Consider the following 20,319-nt stretch of genomic DNA (forward strand, 5'->3'; position numbering starts at 1 on the left):
ATTGATTTATTCAAAGAGTGAGTCTGATCATGCTGAGCATCTGAGAGAGGTACCAGAGACTCTGAAGAAAGAGAAATTGTATGTTAAGTTTTCAAAATGCGCATTCTGGTTAGGAGAAGTGCAATTTATAGGTCACGTGATAAATCCTGAAGGGATTACCATGGACCCAGCTAAGATTGAGGCTATAAAGAACTGGAAGACTCCACAGAATCCGACTGACATACGAAGCTTCTTAGGGTTAGTTGGCTACTATAGGAGATTCATCGAAGGTTTCTCCAAGATAGCCGCATCGTTGAGCAGTATGACCCGAAACACGGCAGTATTCAGTTGGGGTAAGTTCCAAGAAGAAGCCTTTGAAGAATTGAAGAAGAGACTCACGCAAGCTCCAATCCTTGCTTCACCCGATGGTAACAAGGATTTGGTTGTTTGTACTGATGCTTCGTATCGTGGTTTAGGTTGCGTGCTGATGCAACAAGGTAAGGTAATAGCTTACGCATATAGACAGTTGAAAGTCCATGAGAGTACTTATCCGACGCATGACTTAGAGCTAGCAGCTGTAGTGCATGCTCTTAAGATTTGGAGGCACTACCTATATGGTACTAAGTGTACCATCTACACGGATCATAAGAGTTTGAAATATTTCTTCGAGCAGAAGGAACTGAATATGAGACAAAGGATATGGTTGGAGTTGATAAAGGATTACGATTGCGACATCAAGTACTATCCTGGTAAAGCTAACATGGTCACTGACGCGCTAAGCCGTAAGAATGAGGAAGTCATTGCCACAATGAAATAGTACCAGTAGATTATGAATTCAAACCTTTTTGAATAAACCATCAAAGTACAGTCAGAGGTGTTAGTGGATGAAGTATTAGTGAAGAAAGAGATAATTTACGGCCAACAAGATGAGTTGATGGAAAACACTCATGGCGTTAAGATTAGATTTGACCGTATATGGATTCCACACCATGGAGATCTCAAGGGTCGAATCTTAGATGAAGCTCATAAATCAAGGTACTCAATCCATCCAGGAGCTACAAAGATGTACCAAGACTTGAAAAGAGATTATTGGTGGCCAGGAATGAAGAATGATGTGTTGGATTATGTTAGTAAGTGCTTAACTTGTTTACAAGTCAAAGCCGAACATCAGAAACCTTATGCGAAGATGCAACCATTGGAGATACCGGAATGGAAATGGGAACACATCACCATGGATTTCATAACTAAGCTATCTCGTACAGCTAAGCATCATGATACCATTTGGGTGATAGTGGACCATTTGACCAAAAGTGCTCACTTTCTGCCTATACGAGAGGCCATCTCGTCAAAAACGTTATCAAGTCTGTTCATCAAAGAAGTTGTATCTAAGCACAGAGTACCGTTATCGATCGTGTCTGATAGAGATACTCGGTTTACTTCGAGATTTTGGTAGAAGTTCCATGAAGCTATGGGAACAAGGTTGAACATCAGTATGGCGTATCATCCTCAAACAGATGGACAGTCTGAAAGGATGATCCAAACCCTTGAGGATATGCTACGTGCTTGTGTTTTAGATTTTGGTGGAAGTTGGGGTGATCATCTGCATCTGGCAGAGTTCTCCTATAACAATAGTTACTATTCGAGTATTGGTATGACACCGTTTGGAATGCTTTATGGTAGACGATGTAGAACCCCGGTGTGTTGGGGTGAAATTGGACAGAAGGAAATGGGAAGCCTAGAAGTTGTTCAAGAAACTTCTTCAAAGTTCGATCAGATTAAGGCTAGGATGAAAGCTGCTCAAGACAAGCAGAAGTTGTATGCTGATAAGTGGCGACGACCAATCGAGTTTAACAATGGTGACAATGTGATGCTCAAGGTCTCGCCTTGGAAAGGAATCATTCGTTTCAGAAAGAGAGGAAAGTTGAGTCCAAGGTACATTAGACCGTTTAAGATTTTAGATCGTGTGGGTGAAGTAGCTTATAAGCTGGATTTACCCGATGAGCTAGAAGGAATTCACTCAACCTTCCATGTTTCTCATATGAGAAAGTGTCTGGATGATGACACATCGCATGTGCCATTGATGGACATTGAGGCTGATGAACAGTTGAACTACATTGAGCAACCGATAAAGATAGTTGACCATAAGGAGAAGCAACTTCGTCAAAAGGTTATACCTTTGGTGAAAGTGATATGGAGGCATCATAAGGGATTGGATGCTACTTGGGAAGTTAAGGATGAAATGCGCAAGTTTTACCCTAGTCTGTTTAAGTAATAGTTAGGTTTCGGGGATGAAACCTCTTTAAGGAGGGAAGACTTGTAAAATCCCAAAATTTTGAATAATAATAATATTGTATATTGACTCGTTATGACGGAAACGTTTACTTGAGTTAATAAATAAATAGTAAGATGGTAAAAGGGAAAGATAAGTAGGCTAATTAAATGGAATTAATCATGGACTAAAAAGGAAAGATGGGCCTTAGGTCCATGGGCTTAAGGGAGTATAAATACCCCTTTAAACCCTAAATCTTTCCATTTCCATCCATCTTATCCATAATATTCCCCGCACACTCAAAACACACACATAAACACCCTATTTACGGCCGCAAGGGAAATCCAAGCTAAATCTTGATAGATCCTTGATATACAAACAACATACAAGAGTGTAGATCGTAACCACGCCAAAACCGTAGCTTTATAACCGTATAAAGGTATGTTCTTGACCTTAAAGATTACGTTTTCATGAATGGTTGGCCATGAAACTTAAGCATAGAGTAGATCGGGTTTAGATAAATCATAAAGTTGCAAACTTGATGATTAAAATGGACATAGCAAACTTATGATTATATACGGTTCATAAAGGAAAACTCTAGGTCTAGTAAAGAACGTTTTATGGCTAAAGGTCCGAGCTTTATGCTAGAAACGGACTAGATCATGATGATGGTATGATGACGGGTGTAAATCGGTTATGGAAACTGGGAAATAGGAATTTAAAAGTATGATTTTGGACCGTTAACCGTTATTTGAGCCTAAAATGAATTTAAAGATGGGAAAAACGAGCTGATAGCATCTGACCTGAGAGATCTCGGTCAAAGATGGGAGTTCTCGGTCAAACTGAGAATTCTCGGTCAAAGCTGATGGTTTTCGGTCAACGTTCTTGGTGACCTGAGTTCTCTGTCAAACCCGAGTTCTCGGTCAAGCAAGTGTTCTCGGTCACGAGTTCTCTGCCTAAGGGTTCTTGGCTGATCAGTTCACTATTGGGTTTTGGGCCAAAATCTAGTTGGGCCCAGGTACCATAATGGACAGTTGGGCTAAGCCTATATCGAATATAAAGCAAACTGGCCCATTATCTTAGGCTTAGCAAATAAGCCCAACTTAGAGAATAATTTAAAATGTTAATGGAAAATGTGTTAAGACAGTTAATGAAAATAAATTTTTCCAAGCTGACCTGGCAGCTTAACCCTAGCCGGGGCTTGGCCCCTTGGACCCCGCTAGGGGCTGCCGCCCCTAGAACCCCGCTGCCAGGGGCGCTGCCCTGGGACCCCTGTTCGTTGAGGGAAATAATTAAACTAGAAACACGATATGGGTAGTGATAGTTAAATTGATACGTATAATTGCTATACAGTTACTCGTGCACAGCTCAAGAAAGGGGTAACCATAAACGTTGAACGTAACCGCATTCAGGTGAGTTTCTAGCCCCATTACTTGTTATGTTTTAGGGGTTGTGTGCATACTCGAGGTGATAGTTAATACACTTACCTCAAATGGTAAGTGTATGCCATGTATGACTTGTATGTTATTTATGTATGTATAAAATGTGAATGAAAGCTTGTCGGTGCATGAACGATCTTCAGATATTGCATGTACTGTCAGACAATGGTTTGATGATATGATTATTGCACATGATAAATGAATGATGTATGTACGTATGGAACTTACCATTATATATTTTATGGCACAATAGTAGGGAAGAAGGGAGACCGGACCCTAATAATATCCGAGGATGAAGGGTACCGGACCCTAATAATATCCGAGGTATATAGGGTGAATTCTCTTTATAATGTAAGGTTAGTTTGGAATGTATACGAAGGAACGATGAACGGGTTAAGTGTATAAAGAGTACCTTCTGGCACGTATATGTGTATGTACAGTAAGTTATCTGATTAACTAGAACTCACTCAGCGTAGCTGACTTTTAATATGCACGCAGGAAAATAGATTGAGGCAGATCGCGTGATCGAGGACACATGGCATGGAATCGAAGATACTGGCATCTCGAGGAAACGCTGTGATGTTTTAAAGACTATGAATGTTTTATAAGACAAGATTTGAAGGTTATGTAAAATATTATGGTTGAGGTTTTATGTTCCGCGTAAAGTTTTAATTAACTCTAATATTAAAACTGTGTTTATGAGTAAATCCAACGTCCAAATGTGAGGTACTGGTAACGGGGCCTTACAACAGTCTATAAAGTTTATCCTAGCAAAGGAAAATCAAACAAAATAACACAGAAAGAAAACATGATGAAAATAATGGAAACATAAGATTAAAGGTGATAAGACCCGTAGTCTTCAATCTTGAATGTAAAGTTCTTCACCAGATGATTCATTACCTTCAAAACAGCAAAATAACTCAAATATATCTGGTGGTCGTAGAGTATTTTTCAGGTTAAGGTTAAGGGTGTTTATATAGTGAAACTAGGCCCAAAACCTGACCAAAAACGGAATATTTGGAAAAAAGGGTGTTTAGGCGCCACGTGACCAGGCCTAGCCTCCCTAGCCATGCGGCACGGTGTACTCAAAGGGGCCAGATTCGGCCCGTCCGACCGGTTATTCTTTTGGCTTCATCCTGATTCGTTCTGGCTTCTTGTTTAAGCTTATTTTGACTCGTTTTTCGCCCTTTTTAACTACGTTCAACTTTCGGAACCTACAAAACACAAATATGTTACTAGTATACAAATTATAACTAAAAACGAACAAAAACTAATAAAATATTAGATAAATATACAAGGGAAATATATATAAATATCAGTATATCAAACTCCATAGCACTAATTCTGTAACAATTCGGATTTTACGTATAATGTTTTGTAACCGTTACCCGACTCGTTTCTATGTTCGAGAAATTTAACCAATCAAATATCGCGTCTATCGAGTTATTATTATTTGTTTATTATATTATTTAATGTATCAAAATAACTTTCAACTATATACATTTTTAACCCTCAACCATACTTTAACCTCATAGTGTACCCGCCTCTAAAGTTGAGGGACCATTATCCAATTCTGCGAAATTATCATGCCAAACCCATTTCCCAAACCCGTAACCCATTTCCTAAACCCCTAACCCATGCCTTGTTTGTTTCTTGAGCCTTAATCTTCGTTTTAATTATGGAAATGATCTATGTATGTCGTTCATCACATCTAAATGAGCTTTACCGACACAATTGATTGGGAAAACGCAATCGTCTTAATACGTATTAACTTATTATCTAAACCATCTTTAAAAATTTATTAATATACCATTTAGAGAACATATTATTTCAATTAATCTTGTCTGCACGACCTTATACACATCGCAAATCCAACCCCCATTGTTAATTAAATTACCGCAGCCTGTTGATATCAGTTAGTAATCTCGTTCTACTGGCCTTATCTTGATCTAATTAGCCTTAAATTAAGCAACGTTGTAAGTAATTGTTATATGATTTGTTTTTTCGATATGTGAATTTCATTAACCCTGTGGTTAATCAGCCAAATAGTTAATAATTTGGCAGATTGTAGTTGTTAGGGTTCATAGATGATCTGGGTTGTACACTGTGTGTTTATATATTTTTGTTCTCACATTTTAATCAACTGACACCCAGATGGTCGGGGTGTGTGTGTTCCACTCTTATATTGGCTGGGGGCGCGGGTTCGAGTCCCCCCAAGCTCGTTTTTGTTGGGTTTTTTTATATTGTTATTTTAATCATTTTAATCAATAAAAATACATATTAATTCATATAAATAACTTAATAATCTAATTAAAAGTTCATGAGACGGATCGAAATCACATTACGATGTATACGAAACTGATTCAACTCTTTAGTGCACCGAGCGAAAATCGGTACAAGATGAAAAACACGACAATATCTCGATTAAGCCCAAAGTTTATTATATCAATCACACGATTACAAATGATATGAAAGTTAACGGATACGAGACTTAATGGATCACCATATACAACAATAACTGAAATTGATCCAAAATCCTAACAAAGTAACAAACACTCATCCTATTTATAGACAAAACTTACAACAGTCCACGTATAAGATCAGCTTACGTATAAGTCCAGATGCTATCAAGCTCAACGTATAAGTGTATCGGCAATCCTTCAACGTATAAGTCATGTAGCCGTATAAGAATGCATGATTCAATCAATACGAGGAAAATAGACTATGTAAATTCCCATGCACCGTATAAGCTAAGATGTTATATCAATCAATATGCGGCATATTGAAAACGCATAAGTCAACATCTACCGTACATTATCTATAATACTTATACGCGGAAACCTGTAGCAGCAACCATTCACAATATATACGGCAAATATTATCCACGTATATGTTCATATATCCAACTTATATGCTATAATTGCTGTGTTTGTACACTTACCAGCCCGTTTAACATTCAAACACGTTTAACTACTATCAACTGACCACAAGACAAAAGCTAGAGACGTTCTCGTGTATCAACAGACTCCCCCTCGAATTTTGCTTCGTCTTGTTCATTTAAACACTTGTCATTCTTGAACCTTCAATAATAAACGGTTTAAACTCGGTCGCTCAAAACAAAAATCATCAACTGCACTACTATCTCGCATTCCGATTTTTGAATTTCAAGTTCTTGTCTTCAACACGCATCGTTGAATCATCAATATGCAAGTAAGTACAACGTATACGTAAACGTTTTCATCAATGTTCTTCTTCAAAGTGAACGCTCGTATATGTCCAATTCATATAAGTATGCAGAACCAAATAACGAATACGATTTGTACCGACTTATATACGCATGGTAGATCTTTTGATATATCTCATGTGAAGATAAGATATAAACATTTAAGACTTTCATCTTCAACCTCCATTAAAACGACATTATCAAGCTTCGGTTTGCATCAAACTCGATAAGAATGAGATAAATCGAGTTTCTCGAGTAGAATCGGAGCCACACGGCTTTGATACCAGTTAAAAGTTCATGAGACAGATCGAAATCACGTTACGATGTAAATGAAACCTTTTCTACTCTTTAATGCACCGAGCGGAAAACGGTACAAGATGAAAAACATGATAATATCTCGTTTAAGCCCAAAGTTTATTATATCAATCACACGATTACAAATGATATGAAAGTTAATGTATACGAGACTTAATGGATCACAAGATATAAGAATAAGAGAAACTAATCCAAAAGCCTAACAAAATAACAAACACTCATCCTATTTATAGACACAACTTATAACAGTCCCACGTATAAGATCAGCTCACGTATAAGTCCAGATGCCATCAAGCTCAACGTTTAAGTGTATCAGCAATCCTTCAATGTACAAATCATGTAGCCGTATAAGTCAATGCATGATTCAATCAATATGAAGAAAATAGACAATGTAAATTTCCATGCACCGTATAAGCCAAGATGTTATATCAATCAATATGCGGCATATTGAAAACGCATAAGTCAACATCTATTATTAGCTGTACATTATCTATAACACTTATACGCGGAAACCTGTAGCAGCAACCATTCACAACATACGGCAAATATTATCCACGTATATGTTCATATATCCAACGTATACGCTACACTTGCTGTGTTTGTACACTTACTAGCCCGTTTATCATTCTAACACGTGTAACTATTATCAGCCGACCACAAAACGAAAGCTAAACACGTTCTCTTGTATCAACAGACTCCCTCTCGGATTTTGCTTCGTTTTGTTCGTTTACACACTTGTCCTTCTCGAACCTTCAATAATAAACGGTTTAAACTCGGGCCTCCAAATCAAAAATCATCAACCGCACTACTATCTCGTATTCCGATTTCGAAGTTCAATTCTTGTCTTCAACACGCATCGTTGAATCATCAGTATGCAAGTAAGTACAACGTATACGTAAACCTTTTCATCAATGTTCTTCTTCAATGTGAACGCTCATATATGTCCAATTCATATAAGTATGTAGAACCAAATAACGAATACGATTTGTACCGACTTATATACGTATGAAAGATCTTTTGAAATATATCATGTGAAGATAAGGTATAAACATTTAAAACTTTCATCTTCAACTTCCATTGATGACATCATCAAGCTTCAACCTCCATTAAAATGACATCATCAAGCTTTGGTTTGCATCGACATGAAATACATCAAACTTGATAAGAATAAGATAAAAATCGAGTTCTTGGCCGTCAGTGCTGATAATCGTTCAATAACCCCATGAAAATTGTATTATCGAAGCCTGATTTTACTATTTCAGGATCTAGTTCTTGGCCGTCATTGTTGATCATCGTTCATCATCATTAAATTAGTGATTATGGAAATTAATACATGTACTAAGTTCGTTTTGATTCATATAACATAAGCCCTAACATTAATCAAACCAACAAAAAACTGATGAATCGATTTTGATTCTAGGGTTCATATTACTTGGTTAGTTTTTTGTCTGTCTATTTATAAAATATAGAATCCATATTTAAACCATCAAACACCCTAGCTCGGCTAGCTTGGGCATGTTCGTGTATTTGCTAGACGGGCTGGGGCGCAGGTTCGATCCTTCCCCCACCCGTCTTCGGTGGGTTTTTTTTTAAGATTTAATCCTTTTAATATGCATACACACATATATATATATAATTAAATCATTAAAAACATATTAATAATAACATAAATACAACAATTACTTAATGCTTCATCTTAACCGACATCTTAGAATTTACGTTTTTGATCATTAATCTCGTTGTAAGCTTTCGTATGTGTGTGTATGTGTGTGTGTATATGTATATATGTATATGCATTATAAGTATATATTAATAGTAAACCTTATTTTATTTAAAATCCGACACTTTAATTCATGTTTCCTCGTTATTGAATGTCTTTATAAATTTGCTTATATTTATTTTATATATTATATACTTATATATGTGTGTATATATATATATACATATAATGAACGTATTAAATAGATTTCGTTAAAGGATACAAAATAAATATATATTTATATCTTACTACATATTATATTTAAATAATTACAAATTATTATCATGATTATTTATTGAGTTATATATTCGTAGTTTATTTATTCAAATAATTATAAGCATATGTTAATTTATATTTAATCAAATTATTTTATTTAATTTGTATATTTTATTATTTATTTATTTAGATATTATTGCTACAAGCATATCTAATATCTTAATTTTGTAAATTATTATAATATTTAATATATATTTTATCAAGAATAATTAATGGTGATTTTATAATTAATAAGATTAATGATTCTAACGATAGATTCAACCGTTCAATCAATAACAATTCTAATCACAAACCTAATTCAAATCCCATAGAAATCTTAACTCATTAAATCATGTTATATCTTTTATAATTAATTTATATTGTATTATATTTAACTAGGATATCCTTGTCGGTGCATTCCAAAGGGTTTAACTATTTACTATCCCATCATCATCACTTGTACTTTGTTCATCTAATTAGGTGAATATTTACTCCCCTATTTTTACTCATTTTAAATCCATTTTGGGAACATATGTGTATTTACAGTATTTTCTTATTATTATTATTATCCACATTAGCAACTGTTATTCTTATGTGTATATCAGTTTATATCTAACTTTCTATTTGCTTACTTGATTTATTTTACCGCATTCGGAATGGTCTCTCATTATAGTATGATCATACGAGCGTCATAGTGGCCGGCGTCCAATCACATGATAATGGTTTCACCGACAACTCATTTTTGGTAACCAATGCCTAATTCACATGACAACGATTTAGCCATTTCTTTATTATTTGTTTGAATTGTGTACATGCTAGGGCTTAGATGTTATCTCACAAGAACAGTTTGTGTTTTCCTTTTAATATTATATTGTATCTCACTTAACTGGTGTTTTACTCACTCAACCTCGTGTTGACAAAATTATATATATAAATTTATTGAAGAACTTAGGAATTGCTATGCAACAGAAAGATTATCAAGATTGAAATTTAATTTGGATAATTTATTTCATTGTTTGCTTTATTTATGGATGATGTACTTGTCTTATTTGGATTTTGTTGAATATATTAATTATTTAAATAGATATTGCCATTTTAGTTATTGCATGATAGTACCTTGAGAGCTGTGAGCAATCAACTCACGCCCCGACATTTCCTCCTTAGGTTGGGGTGTAACAATTTACCCCGATGTTCGCGGGAATGACATATTCGAGCCAAAGATGAGGCTGTAGGGTGTTTTGTCATGACTTGTTTACTCTATGGTACGGATAGCCTAAAGGACACTTGGAATCTTCTAGGAAAATTGATTTTTATTGGTCCCAACTATTGTTTTTTGGTAATTACCGGTTCCAACTAACTAATTTGTCACTGATGCTCTCAACTTTTAACGTGTTTGCTCCTAACGGTCAGCGGCTAACAAAATCTTAACGTCGTTAGTTTCTGGTCACCGTAAAAACATTTTTGGCCATGAAAGTTATTTTTTTGCTGGATAACACCACCTGAACACCGCCACCACCACCAATTGACGCACCGCCAACCAACCACCATCACTTAAGCACCATCAACTGATTCCGACGATGTTTCTTGGGTTCTGGAGACCTCAATAATTGGGGCTTTTACTAGAAAAAGGTACCTAAAGGTACGATACAAAGTTACCATGATGTTTGGGACAAAATTGTTGAGTTTTTAGGAAAAAATGTGTGTTTTCCGGCAAAAACGCTTTTCCGGCGACCTGAAACTAACAACGTTAGAATTCTGTTAGTCGTGGACCGTTAGGAGAAACTACGTTAAAATTTGGGACCGTCAGCAGCCAGTTCGTTAGTTGAGACCGACAGTGACCAAAAGACGATAGTTGGGACCAATAAAAACCCATTTTCCAATCTTCTAACCAGTTTTTCCCATACCTTCCCAATCTTGTCTTGATACATTCCACGATGCTATGGTTCATTCATTCAAATTGAATGTTGGATTAGGGGTATGCTACCGAGCTAAACAGTTGTTTGATTTATAGCTTCTTGCACCAAAGGCTAAATGGTTTCTCAGCAAATTGCTTCCCAATATCCATAACTATTTCACCCGGCAACCCATATATACAAATTATATTTTCCGATACAAAACCTGCTTTCCCTTGATGGGCAAGTGTCAAGCTTCCCCATCTGATAACTTATGTTTTCTGTTATTTTATTCCTAAGCTTCCTAGCTTGTGAGCTGTTTCTTTATTATTAATCTATAGGTGGGTAAGGGTATCCACATAATCACCACTTTTGCCGTTAAAACATTTGAACCATGAATTTCATTGATCACGTGTTTTGTCTTATTTGATTTTACATCTATCGATATTAACTTTAAAGATTTATAAAGATTTTGACTTTGGGTCTCGAAAACAAATTTTGATTAAATGTTTATGCATTCACAGCTCTCTATTTTTTATGATTAATTTTTCAATCATGAAATAATGAATTGGCATTGAGGAATAATATTCTGTCATTCTCATTGTCACATATAAATATAAAGTACATAATATACAGGAATTAACAATCATATTACCAAAATATTAACTAACATAAAGTAGGTAAATAAAGTAAATAAGGGAGGAAATGCAAAAATGATTCGTTTCCAATGCCCCTCAAGTTGGAGCGTGTAAGTCACAAACGTCAAACTTGTCGAGTATAGTTCTTAGTTGATGCGAGCCAACGGCTTAGTGAACAAACAAGCAATATGTGACTTTGTGTGAACAAGCATGGGATGAACTTCTTTGGAATCCACATGTTCACAAACAAATTAACAATCAATTTAACGTGGTTGCTTTGTTCATGGAATACGAAATTATTAGCTATGTGTTTAGCTTCTTCATTATCACAAAATATTTGAGTTGACCCAACAGAAGTATTCAATTCTTTAAGCAGCCACCGAGCCTACAAGACTTCGCTGACGACTGTTGTAACATTTTGGATCTTTCATATTTGTATTTGTATTTGTTTACCCGATTTAGGAATGTAATTCAAATATTTGGTATTAATAAAATCGTGTATTTATTAGTATTTAATTGTGTTTAACTTAGTTTATTTCATAACTTTCAATCGTACCAAATAGTCCATAAACTCTTAAAATCGCTTAAAATGGTTAAAAAATGCATTCTTGGAACTTTAGAGGTTAAATCTGCCAAAACTCAAAATCTGGTAAACTTGCTTCTTCGCGTTGCGCGAAGGGACAAACCCTTGCTCCTTAGCGTAGCGCGAACATACCAACATTAGCAGAATTTTAGTTTTGATTACTGTTTAATGCTAAATTGTATATTTTTGGTTCCAATCTCGTGTTTTAAGCTCCAAGAAAACCCCTCTAGACCTGGTGCGTGTCCACATTCCATTTCCCCTTCTACAAGAATCAATCTCTGTGTTTTATGAACCGATTTCGTCTTAATTTCATTATTTGGTTTTCTTAACCAGGTAACTTATAAAATAACTAATCCTACCTCTGTATATTTAAACAAAAGACATTTTCAAACCCTAAAATCATCTGTCTCAGTCGTTCCTAGCCAAATCCCATGAATCTCTTCTATTTCGTCATCTTTTTTAAGAAGTAATCAAGTTCGTCGTGCTATGTTGACTTTCAAGTTCATGAATTCTTTGACTGCAAATTTCGTGTAGTTCTAATCACGTTTAGGGTAAGTTGTCTTCTGCATTTTTGTAGGTTTTCATATGAATAACAAAAGCCCTCAATCAATTTTTCTAATTGACAGAGTCTCGATGGTCAATTTTTATCTCGGCCGTTAAGGGCATTTTAGTCAAACATATTTAGTTACTAATTTCTCTATCTTCGGGTCGGAACTAACTTTCGATCCAGAAGAATTTTTTACTCGCTATTAAATTTTCAATGTACTGCTGAACCCGACTTCCAACTCGAAGTTCGGTTTATGAATAATACCAGCTCCCTTAAATCTTTAAAACCTCATAACTTGAGTTTTACACATCTAGTTAACCTGATTCCAATTATGTTGATCTCGGTTTAATTCTAGTTCATTGTATCTAAGTTCCAGGTTCGTTTTGGTTATCTCAGTCAGCACGTTAAAGTTTGGTTTCTAGTTTATCCTTATTATTATTCTCTAATCTCACCTACGTAATAAGGTGAGAAGTCATTCCCCACATTTTACCGATTTTAAACGTTTTGGGGACATATGCGTACCTATTAGTATTTACATATTATATTATATATGCACTAGCAAAATGTGAATATTGTGTGTTTATCAATTGAATGACTAACTGCTACTTGTTTAGTAGTTTTACTTTATCACATTCGAAGAGGTCCAACATAATAACATTATAGTATGATCATATGATTGTTATAGTAGCCATAGCCCGCGTCCGTGAGGCATGGTCAAATGTCACCCTTTATTTGCTCTTGGTTGATTTATTTGTACTCTTAATATCAGTTTCGCTCTTTTATTTACCTATTATTATATCAAAATTGGTGACTTTCTCACTCAACCTCGTGATGACAACTTATATTATTTTGTACGAATTTGCATGTTATCATTTGGTTTGAAGCTAAGGTGCAGAAACATTTAAAGACACTGATGTGCTATGAAATACACACATATCCATACTTGTTTTATCAAGATTTTCGTTGTGTTTTAGCGTATGTTTATTTGTTTTCGATTGTGTTTACATGTTTACGTTTGATGTAGGATCATAGGTGATAAGAGCATGGAAAACCAGTCTTAAAGTGATGGGTATAGCTCACCCAAGGATCGAAACGAAGACGGAACGTTTATACAAGTATCACACGTTATAAAAGTCGAGAAAAACCGAACCACAGTCTGACCGCGCCATGCGACCAGCTTAGCCCTGGTTGGCGGCGCATGACGGCTTCCCCACATGTCCAAGTTGCTTTCAAATCCATCAGCCCGTCTATTTCCTCTTATTTGGGCCTGGTCCGACCTGTTTTAACCTATTTTAACTTGTTTATCAAGTTTAAACTCATCTATTAATAGTTATTAAACCCTAGGTCAAAATATTCATCATTTCAGCCCTCAAAGACCTGTTCCAGATGAAATACCAAGAAGGGGGAGCTTCCGGTTTAAAGTTTCATCACCCGGTTGTTGGTTTGAGTATTTTAATGATTGTGAGTTCGTTTTTGAGTTTTAGACATTCAAACAAGTTGTAATCAGATTCTAATGAACATGCTAATTATATTTATATATTTTATCTTATGTTCGTTTAATATGATTGGCTATACTTGCTTGAATCACCTAGGTTTGGTGTTTAACATTTTAAATTAACTAGTTTAGGGCGTTTAATGTGTGGTTGATTGCTTGTCTATTGTAAAGCTCTTATTTTGTGATATTATTCTGTGTTTACCCACTGCCATAGATGTATCTTAGGTTGCATGTGCCCCGTATGGCTTATTATAGCATGAATTAGTTTTGTGTCATCGTTAATTGCATAGTTCGGTTAATACTTTGTGTTTTGATAGATTATGGTAGACGTATCACTAGGGTTTATGTTGCCTAGATCATTAAAATCAGTAGGTTCACCACCTTTGAGTTGGACCAAAATCTTAGGTATCGGCTTATCTTGCTTGTTTAGTTAATTTGGTTATTCGTTGCGAGACCATGTGCGTTTTTCCAAGTGTTAACTAGGTGAGTTTGTGAGTTGAGTATTTTGTCCTTAGTATAGAGTTACACCTTTTCTCCTAGGTTTGTTATAGCTCGAGCCTTAGCAAGACTTCTGATTTAGACACGGACCAAGTGATGAGTCATTAGGGTACGTAGACAAACAACCAAGAATCAAAAGCAATCTAGAGTTTGTTAGGGATTACTGGTAACACTGACCATAGGGGCCCAGTGCTTTGACCTCTCCTATGTTTGCTCATCTTTCGAACCATGGTTTCAACCACTTGTTAGCACCTGAGTCATCCTATAGTTTTTGTGCATGGTTTTTTTGTCTCGAGACTTTGTAATAGTCTTTGTAATTTATTACTATTTTAATCTTAAAGGGCATTTATGTAATTATGACCTGTTAAACACGGATCAGATCTAGAACGAATCAATCTTAGATCTAATACCTTACTAGGATCTAGTTTTAGTTATTACTCTTAATTAGTATATATGTTATGTATTAGTTGTATTAGGTGTATATTAGTAAACGTTTATACGAAGCTTTGATCGAGAGATGATTTTGATAGAGGTTCAATACTTTAGATAATCAATACTTAAATTATCAGAGGACTAAGCCTCTATATATAGACGATGGACCCAATTCGTTACACATCCCGTAATGAATTAGAGTCAAGTTCGTTAACATTACAGACTCTATAAGGAAACATAACGGATCAATGATTCGTTATGCCTATTCGTCAACATTCCATGACGAATAGGAACATACATAACGAAATACAAGCCCATTCATTAAACATTCTTAACGAATGGGTGTTACATTAAACGAACTGGCTAGTTCGTTAAACATCCTTAACGAACTAGCCTTTCATTAACGAACTAACTTAATAATGATAAATATCTTTTCAATATAATTAATATAAATTACAATATGATAAATACAAAGACTCGAGAAGCCAAAACCGTGCAGTAACATGACCCATTCGCTATTTATGGCTCATTCGTTAAGGATGTTTAACAAATGAGTCAATTCATTGTTATTTATAGTTCATTCGTTAAGAATGTTTAACGAATGAACTTTAATCGTTATAGGTATATGTCCATTCGTTAAGGATGTTTAATGAATGGACCTTAGTCATTAATTATTATATCCATTCGTCATGGAATGTTGACGAATGGGGTATAGCGAATGAGTCATTCGCTATACAATAGAGATAGCTTATGTAAGGAAGACAAATGAAGACCATTCGTTACAGGATGTGTAACGAATGGAAACTCGTCTTCTATATATGGCTGATTATGCCTTTCATAATTTAAGATTCGTTAAAGTAATTTCTCGCATACTGTTACTCTGTCCGTTTATCATCTCAACACTTCAATTAATATTATTAATCTATACTAATCATATAACTTATATCATATAGCTAGATCCTCGGGTTAATCAATATGACGAATTCTATTGATTGAAGCTCTAATTCGTGTTCAACATATAGCCATTAAATCATCCTACCTAGGTGATTCATTTTCCCATTACCGTTAAATCCCGTTAAGCTTTCCAGTTAGTTCCATTATGTTGAGTTATTTCTTAGTAATATAGTCAATTAAATTAGTTTAAAATAAATAAAAATAATAAAATCAATTAAATATTATTAGGTAGGATTTGGATTAGGGTTTATAATCTGAGACATTCTCATGTGTTTTCGAGTTCGATATCCAGACTTTCCTTATCTTTGCTATACGTGACCCCAGTTTAGGGACTTACCTATTTTCTTTTTTACTTTCTTATTATTTATTTTTATTTTTTTAGTTTAATTTAGCCTAGTTAATTTTAGTTTTTGTTTTTAGTCGTACGCGTCATACCCGCTCACAAGGACCGCCAAAGCTTGAAACGTCTGATGATACCGAGAGAGTCCAGCCTGAGAGGGCGTTCTGTTTCACCGAAAGGTTATGATTCTTCTTCTTCTTCTTCTTCTTCTTCTTCTTCTTCTTCTTCTGTTTCTTCCGCATCTTCTAGTGATAGGAACATGGCTGACCAACCGCCTAGGAGAGTAGTAGCTGAATATGGTAGGTCGGTACCAAATCCTCATTTTAGCATTTCCTTACTGAACGGTGCCGCCGCTGGCAAGTGTCAATTCCTTCCAGTGTCATGCAAGTCATCAAACCCTCCCTCTTATTCCAAGGGATAGAGAGCGAAGACCCATCAAACCACATCGACATGTTTATTCAAATCTGCGAAACTTTCAATATCGGTAACATGCACGATGAAGGCATCTATCTCCTTCTTTTTCCCTTCTCACTTGCTGACAAAGCCTAGAAATGGCTGAAGTCACAACCTGTTGGAGCCATCACCACTTGGGAGGGAATTCAAGAGAAATTCATGACAAAATTCTTTCCGGCATCTAAATCCGCTCAACTCCGTGAGGAGATTTGTTCCTTTCGCATGAGATCCAACGAGTCTTTCGGGGAAGCTTGGGAAAGATTCAAGGACCTCCTTCTTTGTTGTCCTGACCATGGTTTAGATAAGTAGATGCTCTTCGAGAAATTCTACAATGCAGCCACACAGCATGTGAGAGATATGTTGAACCAGACTGCTAACGTGTAACATCCCCAAAATTTTGGTCCAAATTTGACAACGTAGTAAAGTTGAAGGATCAAATTATTTCCTAAAATAAGTAATGAGAAAATTTAAATAAAGAAAATAAAACCATTCTATAAGGAGATAAAAATATCCCATAAATAAAGTCATCTCATGTTAAGGATATGGAATAAGGAAATTCCATCCCACATTGAAAGATGTAAGAAAGTGGAAGCATTCCACATGGGTATAAATAAGGAAGTGAAAATCCATCCAACATGGAAAATGGAAAAGATTTGGAAGCTCTTTATAAAGAGATAAAATTCCATAGTAATATTCTTTTATGCCTAGCACGCACCCAGTGGTCCTAGCGGAGGGTGCGAAGCACCCGACGCGCACGCGCACGGGCACGGGCGATGGGCGCAATGTGGCACTTTGATGGCGCACTTTGCACTTCGCAAGCTCGCATCGCCGCGAGCCGCTTGAGAGCCGCCTTAGTATTTTTGGACAATGGGAGTTAGCCCAGTAGTGACAAGCTAGCAAAAGACAAGGGACCAAAATTGAAAGATTGAATTCAGGAACCCATCGCGCTACGCAATGAGCCCAGAACACAGGTCATCGCGATGGACCTTTATGAGTTACCGGACACGTGTCACAAGCTGGTATGGTGACGTTAAATTTGAGGCGTCGCGATACGCGACGGGTTAGAGAATACCCATCGCGTATCGTGATGGGATGCGAGATCATCCTATAGAAGGGGGGGCTATGGCTCATTCATTCTCACACCAATTCACTTTCTCTCTCTAAGAATTACTCTCTACCTCCGTTTCCGTGCCCCAACCCGGCAATCGTCACCTCGTAATTCGTGCCATACACCGACGTTTCCTCGAAGTACGTGCCACCCAAAATAACCCGACATTCTATCTCGAAGTACGTGCAAGACACGACGACCACCATATGTTACCTCGTTTTGCGTGCCAACCTCAAATTTCTTGTCAAGCTCTGAGGTTCCGACAGTTTAAGCTTTAGTATGCGTTAAAGAATAGAAGTGCTGCTCGATCAATCTTAGTAATCAAACTTTGAATACCCATGTAAGGTAGGGATCCTGCCTAAGTCATTATGTTATTATTATATTACATGGCTTAGACCATAGTCAAGGGTATAGCCTAAACTTTGATAATAATTATGTTTACATAAACTTTAAACATACAAAGGATTATAATAATGTTTCTTTACAACTAAGAAACACATAATCTTTCATTCATTAGGATATTGTTAGAATATAGTTTCTTCACGATTTAAGAAACGTAGCATTTCATATACAATGAATATAGCTAAAACATTGTTTCTTCATAATTAAGAAACATAAGATTTTACATTCAAAGCTAGCAGTCAATGAATGTTTATTCTTGAAGAAGAAACATATTATAGATGTTTCTTCTTAAAAGAAGAAACTAAGCATGTGATTAGTAATAAACAGAAAGACTACAGGTCTAAATATTTTATTCAAACAAATGATCAATCAAGGTTTGAAGCTATCAAAACCAGACTAAAGGTCTATAGCCGGATCAAGAGACGATCCGGATATTTATATACCTATTTTACTATAGGTTAATCAATTAATCAATCAGTCAATCAATCATTCATTCGTTCACTATCAAAGTTTCAAAAAAGATCACCATATCATTCAGAACAGACAATCAATGGTGAATACGTTAACCTTTTCAAATCAGTCAAAACATATTTATACTCGATAAGATGAACGGGTGTATGTCTTAACGAGTCAATCAATATTTACATGAGATTATGTGATCTCTAAAACGTTATAATACAAAGTAGAGAGTAAAATCAACTCAGACCGAATACACATGTGTCTGGATCCAAACATAACTGTTCAACCTAATCATTCAAAGGCTACGTTGCCACGGGCTAACAGTCATAACTAGTTTCCCATTAAGGGCTACGTGGCTCGGGAAATAATTGTGTGTGTAGGGCAGTGGTACATAGACTGGAAGTAGAAATGCTTCCGCTGAGCTTGTAGAGAAAACTATATTTGTATTGTAATGTCATTCAAATGTTTTATATAGAGTCATACGTGTCCACCAGCATATAGCTGACGTATTTTTTCCCCACATTTCAGAGAAACAGATTAGCACAGGTAGCAAGACATTATAAACATTCATGGAGTTAGATGTTCGCAAGGTAATGATGGCTCAGTTTTAAATTATCAAGATTTAAACATGGTTAATAAATCAAACACTTGGATATTTATTATCCAATAAGTTTTTAAATAAATTAATATTTTATTATAACCAAAGTCTTCAGCTAAAAATAAACCGCAACTCTGATACATTTACAAAACAGGTACCAACTTGTGGTCACACGCTTAGGCCCTAAACCGGGGTGTGACAGGTTGGTATCAGAGCCATCGATCTTAGAGAATATGGTATTTAATTATACCTAGGCTTTGATCAGAGATAGATATCAATATTATAAATAAGAGCCATTAATTTTAACGAATTAGGTATTAATGTATTAGTACCTAAGCTTTAACTACTTGTTAAATAAAGTAGGGATAAGCAAAGATTGAAAGTTTACATTTTCCTAAAGATAATATGTACAAATTTCTTTAGGCATATACGCCAAGTGGCTAGACATTCAACCATTCTACTTGAATCTAAGCCATCAGCTATGACCAGTAATAACAACTATTACACAATCTTTATCAGTCAAGAACAATCGACGGTTCCTAATTTGCCATATTGAGGGCAAACAAAGAATCTTCCTGGCAATCCATAAATACCAATAGAAAGAGCAATCTTATTACAATAATCATCAGTCACAATAAATTAGATATTTAACAAAAAAAAATATCTAAACATTCAAATATT

This window comes from Bidens hawaiensis, unplaced genomic scaffold (genome assembly GCF_021521415.1).
Source record: "Bidens hawaiensis isolate Kalapana, Puna unplaced genomic scaffold, B.hawaiensis_p1.1 tig00035129_1, whole genome shotgun sequence".
Classification (NCBI taxonomy): domain Eukaryota; kingdom Viridiplantae; phylum Streptophyta; class Magnoliopsida; order Asterales; family Asteraceae; genus Bidens; species Bidens hawaiensis.